Source organism: Trichosurus vulpecula, chromosome 4, assembly GCF_011100635.1.
Source record: "Trichosurus vulpecula isolate mTriVul1 chromosome 4, mTriVul1.pri, whole genome shotgun sequence".
NCBI classification, from domain to species: domain Eukaryota; kingdom Metazoa; phylum Chordata; class Mammalia; order Diprotodontia; family Phalangeridae; genus Trichosurus; species Trichosurus vulpecula.
Genome location: NC_050576.1, coordinates 416842715 through 416851778, shown reverse-complemented (window position 1 = coordinate 416851778; position 9064 = coordinate 416842715). Strand labels below are relative to the sequence as shown.

General features: G+C 38.8%; 1 pseudogene; it reads left to right on the top strand.

The window, feature by feature from the left end:
- Positions 1 to 599: 599 nt before the first annotated feature.
- LOC118847355 overlaps positions 600 to 9064 on the top strand; it is a 28705-nt pseudogene continuing 20240 nt past the window's right edge.

The window sequence follows — 9064 nt, the reverse complement described above, 5'->3', positions numbered from 1 at the left end:
CTTATTTCTAGCATAAACTAAAGTTTCTCAAGCAGGTTCTTCAGTCTAAAAGTCTGAAGAATTATAGCAACAAAAACAAAAGTTTACATTTGAACAAGGAAATGTAAATATTATACTAACTAATAAATGTGCTAAATATTGCTCTTTATTTCCACATTAATCTAAGATGGGTGTTTAATGAGGAAATATGTATGGGTTTGTATATATATCAATTAATCAACATTTATTAAATGTCTACTGCGTGCTAGGCACAGTATTGAGTGCTGGTGATACAAAAAGAGGCAATTGAATGGAGGAGACAATAAATATATACAATGGAAGCTATATACAGGATAAACAGGAAATAATGAAGGGAAAGCACTAGATTTAAGATGAGTTAGAGAAGACTTCCAATAAAAGATAAGATTTTAGTTGGGACTTAATATATACAAAAAAGTATGCTTATGTGTATACTTATGTTTACATATATATGTACATTATATGTGTGTGCATGTATATATACATATGTGTGTGTATAGACACAAACATACACACATACACACATTGGGTGTATGTCTGGAGACAGAGACAGAAAGAGACACAGAGAGAGAAAGTAACCGATGAGCCACAAACCCACAGGTGAGTTAGGGAGGTGTCTACCACAAGCATGTGACGACTTCCCCTGGTAGATTGGGCAGATGAGAACAATTTTTTCCAATAGCCACAAAGGCAACTAAGCAGGCGCTGTGAAACACTTAGAGCTTGGTCAGACATTGAAGATGCACCCAGGGTCATCACTAGTCATCTTGACTTTTGTAATGGCATTGGATTTCAGTGACTCTGGAAGATAGAATGACTGACAACTTTGTGCCAACTGTGCCTCACTTAAATCCAATTCACGTACAAGTCAAAATGTTATCTGTGATGTCACTGGTCTTTTTCAAAAACAAAGAACGAACAACAGCAACTACACATACACATACACACACACACACAGAGTTTTGTACTTCATGCTCAAAGAGGATGAAAATGACATCACTATGTCATGGTCAAATTATAGCAGGTTCAACTTACCAAGGGTCGGGCATAAGTAGTCTATATGCACCTTTGGAGTGGAGTTGTCTCTAAATTTGCACATCTTGTGTTTCTTTTGAGCTACTGCAATTCTGCTTTGCTCTTAGGGTATAATGCAGAGGTAGGGAACCTGAGGCTTCAAGGCCACATGTGACCTACTAGGACCTTGGGTGCGGCCTTTTGACTCAGACCAAGTTTGACAGAACAAATCTTTTTATTAAGGGGATTTGTTCTGTGAAGTTTGGATTCAGTCAAGGGGCCACACTTGAGGACCTAGAGGACCACTTGTGGCCTCAAGGCCACAGGTTCCCCACCCCTGGTATAGTGCCTTCATTGATGCTGGCAAGTCATGTTGGATGGTCAGCGTCTCCCATGTATCACAATTGTTTCCAAAGTTTTTCAGAAAGACCTGAAGAGTGTCCTTGTATAGCTTCTTCTGACCTCCATGTGAGTGCTTGCCTTGTGTAAGTTTTCCTTAAAATTGTCTTTGAAGCAAACATACATTTGGCATTTTTATCAGTAATTAATGTGGGACTTTTTTACTGTTTCTCTTTTGGAGCACTCAGTTCAATCAAGTTCCCTTAATGAGTCTGGCCTATGTTTCTTTGATTAAATCAGAAGCCTTTGATGACCTCCTTGCCTCAAGGGAAAGCCTAGTTTACGTGGGTTTGAGTCTGATGTTTGTGATGCCAGAAGCTTTTAGGTCACATGGGTTTGAGTCACATGTTGTGACACCCTTCGAACCCTGAACAGGGTATATAAACGCAGAGGTTGGCATCTTGCCTTTGGGGCTCTCACTCACTGGAAGAGTGTTGTGTGACTTAAAGAGACCTTGGGCAGCTATGGTTAAGAGCCCCTAGCTTGCAAACTCGGATGTTGATGCTTCCCTGGTAACTATGAATTGAGATTTGAATCAGACAAGGTCTGTCTGTTGATGTTTGTAATTTTTATTTGTATTTGCTCTGAATTCAGGGTACTGGCTTTTCCTCCTGAACTAAGTTACTTATATATGTATGTCTGATTAAAGTAAGATTGTTAACCCCTTAAAGTTGCTTTCCTTAGAAAAGCAGAGCAAAGAACCTGTGCTGGCAGCTCTTGTTGCTGGTCTTCTTGGGTCTTACACCTCAACAGCTGCTGCTAGCCACATTGTTGCTACAGCATTCAAACAACGTGGCCAACCCATCAGAGCGGTGCTCTATGCAGAAGAGGTTGAATGCTTGGCAATTCAACTCAAGAAAGGACCTCAGTGTCTGGTGCCTTATCTTGCCAGGTGATGTTCAGAATCTTCCTAAGACAATTCAAACGGAAACCATTCAATTTCCTGGTAGGGCACTGGTATCCTGTACAGGTTTCACAGGTATACAACAATGAGGTCAGCACAGTGGCTCTCTAAGCCTTCAGTTTGGTAGGCACTCTTAGAACTCTTTTCTCCCACACTTTTCTTCAGAGCCTCCTAAACACTGAGTTAGCTGTGGCAATGCATGCACAAACCTCATCATCTATGTGTACATTCCTGGAAAGTATACTGCCAAGGTAAGTTAACTTATCCACAGCATTCAAAATTGCTCCATTTGCTGTAACTGGTGGTTCCATTTATGGATGGCACGGTACTGTGGTGAACTATGTTTTCCTAGTGTTAATTGTTAAGCCAAAACGATCATAAGCAACAGAGAATCAATCCATATTTTGTTGTGTCTCAGTCTCTGGGCTACACCGAGTACATAATCATCGGCAAACAAAAAGTCATGTACCAATTCCCCCTCCACTTCAGTCTTGGCATGTAGCCTTTTTAACTTAAATAATTTGCTATCAGTGCAGTAGCTGACCTCAATGCCATATTCATCCTCATTGAAAGCATTTGACAACATGGCTGAAAACATCATGCATGGGGGGAAGCACCCAGCCTTGCTTCACTCCACTGGTAACTGGGAAAGCACAAGAACATCGTCCATTATCCAGAACCCATGCAAGCATGCTGTTGTGCAACTATATATGGTGTATATACATATACAAACATACATAAATGTGTGTATGTATATATACATATATAGTATGCATGTTATCCCAGAGGCACTGAATAATTGAGATTCAGTAGTAGTTTTTCTGATGATCGAGAAGCTGAATTTGTTGTCAAGAAAAGCAACAAAAATGAGTCACAGATGTCCTGGGTGCTGGGTTTTGCCCCAGCTCTCAGATTCTCAACATTTGTTTTGGCAAGCCACATTCTCCTTCTGTTTCAGGTTCAAAAATGAAGATGCCTTCCGTGTAACAGATTCCCTTTACTTCTTCAACACCAGCCCTTCCATCTAGCTGACACAACGCAGGGATAGCTTGGGTGAAAGGATGAAGATTTTAAAAAGAGGAAAAAAGGTCAAAGCTAAAAGCAGAGGTTCAAATACTAACAAGATGAAATTTAATAGGGATAGATGCCATACCCTGCACTTAGGTTCAAAAAGTCAACTACGCAAATACAGGAGTTGGGTGGGGGTGGGGGTGTAAACCTGGCTCGACAACAGTTCATCTGAAAAAGACTTGGAGGTTTTAGTTGACTGCAAGTTCAATTTGAGCTAACACTATTTTGTGGCTGCCAAAAAAAGAATGGAGGGGGAAAAAACTAAATCGATCTTAAGTTGCATTAGCAGACATATAACATCAAGATAAGACAGGTCATGTCTCCCCCTGCACTGGTCAGACCAACATCTGTTGGGTTACTTACAATGTTTAGCTGTAGCTGTCTCATTTTAAGAGGAGAAACAATAGCTTGGGTGAACTCAAAGGAGGGATAGTCATGATGATGAAGGATCTAGACACCTTGTCATATTTGAGGAATGTTTGAAGGAACTGAAGTATTTGGCCTAAGAATGAAAGCATGAATGAAAGAAGACCAAAAAAAGAGACCAAAAAATACTCTGTCCACATGGTTGAAGGGTAATTTTGTGGAAAAGTTGCTGCACTGACTTTGAATAGTTCCAGGGAGAAGAATTAGGCCAAATGTGTGGATGCTAAAGGGAGGCAAGTGCAGGCTCATTATTAGGAAACAATTTTGAAACAGAGCTGTCCAAAAATGCAAAGCGTTACCGTACAAGTAGTAAATTCTCCATCACTGCATGTGTTTAATGAAATGCTGTATAATCATCTGTCAGGGATGCTGGAGAGGGGAGTCCTGCATTGTTCAGAAGGTTGTGTTATAAATGTCTAAAGCATCTTTCCCTTTTTTCTAAATATAAAAGATACTTTAGTTTTAGTGCTGTTGTCTCCTTTTTCGTATATTAATTCTTAACTATTCTACACAAACTCTGTTTACATTTCTAAGGGGTGTGAATTGTTTCTTATAAAGCCACAAGAGAGGGCAATGAATGGTTTTTCAAGATAAAATTACAAAGCAAATGAAAGGGGTGTCTGGATTCTCCATTTCTTCCTTCTACTCACTTGTCCACATCCCCATCCCATCCAACCCTTAAATTATCATCATTCATTTTTCCACTTCAGTTGCCCAGTGCTTCTCTACTTCTCGGGTTTCTGCTAGCAGGGAAAATAACATCTGATAAACTCATTGGCACTATAAAGTGTTAGTGATTGATTGCTCTGTCATCTGGTAGTACTTATATTTTGAAAAAGGAAACTATACTACCTAATGCCAAGGATGGCATTATGATAAAATTGTCACATATCAACTTTTTTTAAAAGTGCCTTCCCAATATGTTGATCTCCACCTACTTGTAAATTTGGGTCTGTTGGTAGACTTTAGAGACTGTGGAAATGACACATTATCAGATCATCAGGACCCTACCCACTGAACAGTACTCATTTCCTACAAAAGAATAGATGCTTTGCTAAACATGGTTTTTTTTTTAATTTACAAAGTTTTAACTTAGCTCTTTTATTCAGATGTGTTTATCTTAAAATTAAGGTTGTTTGTTTTAAGATGTGAGGACATATGAGCTGTTTTCAGGCTATTCCAGGAGAGAAAACCCGAAAAAATTTTTGAATGGACATGACATTAGAACAGAGAAGAAATGTTGGGCCTTGACTTTCTCAATATATTTTATTTCAATATCATTTCTTTTTAATACCTAATTTTCTGAAAGTAGCCATGTTTGAGAATGAATATTAAAATAGCACTTCTACTTTGAGGTAAGGGAGATGATCCCCAATTAATAGAGAATAGGGAAAAACGTCTAAGTCCCTGAGAATTTCCAGTCAGATCATTTCTAACCCAAACTGTCTGATGAAAGGGCAATGTGTGTTGATGGAGAGATTAACCTCCAATTGTTATAGGAAACACTCCCCAAATAAGCAAGAACTATTTTAAAGAATCCAAACAGTTCATATCTTCCTCCTGCTGGGTATACTTCTATCAGGTTGGCATTAGCACACACCTTCTTCTGAACAGAAGAGAACAAAGGGAAAGAACAAACGAGATATAAAACAGAAAACAAAAATGCCCTAGGGTTGTTCTGAACTCAAGCAGCTTAGCATAGGTGTCTGGTACTTCATCAGCTCAGTGGGAAGCTCCCAAGCATGCAAGTCTTCTGCCCTGGAAAATGCTTATGATGTGGATGTCTAATCTAACCAAATAAAGAATTTAAAAGAGCAGGTGGGGAAAAAAACTAGGAAAAATGTGTTTGTGGCACACGCTATTACACTGCTAACTTCTCTTCCTGCTCTTCCTCTTGCTGCTCTTCCTCCTCCTCTTCTTTTTCTTCCTTCTTTCTGTTTTCTTTCTCCTCTTCAAGGAATCTGTTTCCAGGCACACTATACAAATCTCAGTGGTATTCTCATAGGAAGAAAGAAAGGAAGGATAGAAGGAAGGAAGGAAGGAAGGAAGAAAGAAAGAAAGAAAGAAGGAAGGAAGGAAGGAAGGAAGGAAGGAAGGAAGGAAGGAAGGAAGGAAGGAAGGAGGGAGGGAGGAAGGGAAGAAAGGAGGGAGGGAGGGAAGGAACAAAAGTTCAAATTATTTATGTTTGTATTATATCACATTACATGGGGTTATAATGCATAATAATTGGCAAAAGGGAAGTCTCAGGTGACACAGATGGCAACACCAATTGTTTAAGAAAGAAATGACTCACAACCCTACAATAAAAGCTGCTCTGACAAATGGAATTGTCAGAAGAAAATTGAGGTTTGATCGAGTAATAGCTCTGAACAAATGTCAACTTTCCCCTCATCAGGCTCTTCAGGGAGGTGAAGCTGGCTGGAGAACAGTGAGAAATGAACATTGTTATTTAGAATATAAGCATGCTCAGGCAAGCACAACGCACATACACATATTTACATACACATACACACATACACATATCTACATACATACACATACATACACACTCAGGAATAGAAAAGCTTCTGATAGTCAAACAGATTTCCCAAGCATCTTTGCATAGGCAAAAATGTTTAAATATATGTCTATAATTATAATGAGCAAGCTCAACTCTGAAAAAGAATTAAGAAAATACATACCCATACCTTCTTCCCTTATGCCTGAAAACAGATTCCTTGAGGACGGGAAGGCAAACAGAAAGGAGGAGGGACAGGGGAGTGATACTAACCACTGCATATGGTTGATGTGTCAGATTTGTTGAACTACCCTTTTATTTTCTTTTTAAAATTTGTAATAAGAAATGAATAGCTAGGGGCAGCTAGGTGGCGCAGTGAGTAGAGCACCAGCCCTGAAGTCAGGAGGACCTGAGTGCAAATCCGGCCTCAGACACTTGACACACTTACTAGCTGTGGGACCTTGGGCAAGTCACTTAACCTCAATTTCCCTGCCTTCCCCCCTCAAAAAAAAATTAAAAAAAAAGAAATGACTAGCTCTCTAGACAAGGTAGGGGGAAGGGATATATATTTAAAAATGAAAGTATTATAAAAACAAACTATATCAATAAAAATTTGAAAATGTACAATATGTTCAATCAATAATGTGTATTTATGGATACCACACCTATACTAATCCTCACTCTTGGGTAATCTAGCAGGCCTTGGGGGTATGGGAGAGAAAGAGGAAGAGGGAAAGGAGAAAATGAAGGAGAGAGGGAGGAAAGAGAATAGGGAATGAGGGAGGGAGCAGGTGGAGTGAGAGGGAGTGAGGAAAGAAGAGAAAATGGGTAAACGAGAAATATAAGGATCTAAAAGTAATACAAGGGAAAGAGGAATATCCAGCTCTATCCAATCCAACAAGTATTGTATATGCAAACTCTGTACAAGACAAAAGAAAGACAAAAGGGGGGAAATGATTCTTGCCCTCCAGGAACTTTTTTTTCTACTGGAGATAAAACATGAAAAGAGACAAATGTATATGCTTGATAATTTTGAGGAGGAAAGAAGCACTAACAACAAAGGGCTCAGAACAGGCTTCTTATAGATGTACAAGTTTTGAACCTTGAAAGAAGACAGGGATTCCAAAAAGAAAGGGAGATTCACATTTGTGTTCATCTAGTTCCCTGTTTTCTGCAAAACCTACAATATGTAGGAAATAAAATATATGTAGAAAATGCTGTTAAGTATTTATGGTTGTGATATGTTGATTATTATGTGAACTGCTTAAATCTGTTACATTTTTCTTCATCTTCTTACTCTCTCTCTAATTGGTTCCCTGCCCTATGAATCTGATAATGCCACTGGGGACAGTGATGCTGTCCAACGTAGTTGTTAAACCTACTGCTTACCTCACCGGGATCATATTTTAGCAGATTAACAGAAGTGAGCATTCTGGGCTAGATTTCTCTCTGGATTTAGTTAATTCCACAAATATTATGCCACATAATATGTCAGACTGCTACCTAATATGGTCAACCTGGCAGTGTTCTTGCTTTCTTCCAGGTCAGTTTTTATAATATTTTCCTAGAGATTTTCCTTCTGGAAACTAAATTTTGATTGCCTGTCGTTAACATGATCTCTTCCTTTCTCCTCCCTATATAAAATGCCACTGACTGTCTTGAGATCTCTTGCCTCAGCTACTGTGACTGTCCTAGCGAAGCTAATATATAGTTGCATATGCCTCTAAGTCTGAAAGGATGACTTGGGTTTGAAGGTTTCATTTTTTTATTTTTAACAATGCTTTTATCAGATATTCAGTCTAATGCAAATATACTCAGATTGGAAATGTTAAAGAATGCCTCATCAGAATCATTTCTATATCTCCCATCTTCTTGTGTTATGGTATAAAAAGGTTAGCTTTTAAATTAAGACTCCCATTTGCTTTATAGACCCCCCAAAATGTCATTCTATGTGAGTCTGCCAAAGCACAGGTTAATGATCCTTTTTCTCAGATTTTCTATCCAAATACCAATCAGTTATCATGTGTCAGTGAACAGATGAGCAAATAGGCTTTGGAGATACAGCTTTTGGTTCTGTACCTCCAATTAAGACCTCTAGCTTTGTAAATGAATGGTATTCCTGGTATAGACACTGGTTCAACCTTCTTTGGAATGAAGAAGCTATCCTGCCCACATGTAACAATCCTTGGTCTTCTATGCGTGGCTGGCTCTCCATTTCTAGGAAGCAGTCACTTGCCTGGAACAATTCCTAGGTAACTGTTTTGGATGATATGGGCAGCCTATTGAGGTGGAAGACATTCCCTGAAGAGCTAAAGAATATTGCATTACTTGGCTCCTTCTTATTTTTTGCTGTTTTCTTAAATAAGAATAAATTAAATGACCAATTCCATTAGTAACATACCATTATCTACACAGTACTACAACCTGACTGGCCACATCATTATATATTAACTTGGTATCTTGATTGGTTTATCTTAGTCATAGGACCACAGAATTTTAGGAATATTATTAGAAGGAACCTTAGAGATCATCTAGCCTGAGACTCTCATTTTATAAATGTGGAAACTGAGGCCCAAAGGGATAAAGTGACTTGCCCAAGACCATTGAGGTGGCATACCTGAGATTCAAATTTTAAGCCTCTGACTAAAAACAGTCATCTTTCCATGACACCTCATTGTCTCAAACTTGATTCTCAAGCTTACTTAGCATAGTACTGAGGCATCTTTTGGGTGTAA